Source organism: Phoxinus phoxinus (assembly GCF_949152265.1).
Source record: "Phoxinus phoxinus genome assembly, chromosome: 21".
NCBI lineage: Eukaryota > Metazoa > Chordata > Actinopteri > Cypriniformes > Leuciscidae > Phoxinus > Phoxinus phoxinus.
Window position 1 is genome coordinate 24,659,002 of NC_136896.1, and position 1,566 is coordinate 24,660,567.

Consider the following 1,566-nt stretch of genomic DNA (forward strand, 5'->3'; position numbering starts at 1 on the left):
AACCACGCCCTATAGGACCCGAGTGGGAAACTAAGCAAAGGAGGTTAGCCTGCATAGGTGTCTAGATCCTAACAAAACCACTTCATCTGGTCACATAATATTCATAGTAGGCTTAACAGTAATATAATATTCTGATATAAGATATAAAGTGACCAGACGTCCAAAATCAAAATATGTGATGTAGGATATAAGGTATTTTATAAATCACACAATATAAATATGATAAAGGACACATGGTTCGGCATATTTTAATATTCATAGTAGGCTTAACAGTAATAATAAAGATATAAAGTGACCAGACGTCCAAAATCAAAATATGTGATACAGGATATAAGGTATTTTATAAAGCACACACTATAAATATGATAAAGAAGCAGTAACAGATAGTTGCAGTAAAGTAAGATATTTTAATAAGTTGTGACACACACACACACACACACTCGATTTGCGCATCGCCGTCATGTGTGTATTACACAGGTAAGTTAACATTATTACATTGCTTCCTGATATCACGTGCGCAAACACAAATAACCTATATTTGTATATGTTTATGCTACAGGGCCGTTGAATGCTTGTATCTGATAACCGAGAAGCTCTTGTAATAATTACTTTACCCATAGACAGTATATAAACTGACTTTACCCAACCTCTCCATGCCGAGTGGTGCAGTAAACCTAGCCTAGAACGTTAGCTGGCTACGATTTCTGTACAGTAATATCAAAGATCCTTGCTCCTTCTCAATTATCTGGTAATATTCTATTCACAAAACACAACCAAAAGTACGGTAATGTTAAAATGTACTTGTGAAAAGTAATCCCGGGCCCTATTTGCGATGGTCCACCGATTAGAACAGGAAAATGCTCCACAGTGCTCTGGAATCTAACTGCTGCTAAGCAACGAAACTAGGAGTACGACCGGTTTAAGATGGCGGCCGTATTTCTCGGTGCCCAGCAGCCAAGGCCGGACTTACCATTGGGCTTGACTGGGCTGCAGCCCATGGGCCCTGCCCAGTAGGGGGCCCCCTCCCTTACCAGTTTTCATTTGTTTGTTTTGTTCGGTTAACTTGTATGCCAGATATCCAGAAATGATTAGCCGTATTTCCACTGTCTGGCCATGTGCGAGCGAGGGCTATGATCAGCCCAAAGTAGTGACTTGAGCACTTGAAAACAAAATCCAATACACTTTAGTGCGCACGCACGCGCCACACGCGTCTTTCCGCGCTCACAGAGTAGTTTGAAAGACGGAGGGGAGCACGGGATAAAATACCCGGGCCTTAATATCCTCCGACTGAGAGCTTCGAGGCCATAATCAAACGGTACAACCTGATATTTATCTTTATTTCACAAAGAATAACATGCGTGTTGATCCATCTGCTCCATTGCGATCGGCTACTTAACAGCTTCAATATGCTTTTAGTCCAAAAGAGCGCACATTTAGAAACATCTGGATAAATTATCATATGTCTCATTGCTTTACTGAGAATGATACTTTCTATAATATAATTTTTTTCACTAAATTATGTGCTCTGGAGAGTTTTGAGCGCTCTCTCCATTGCCATCACAAACA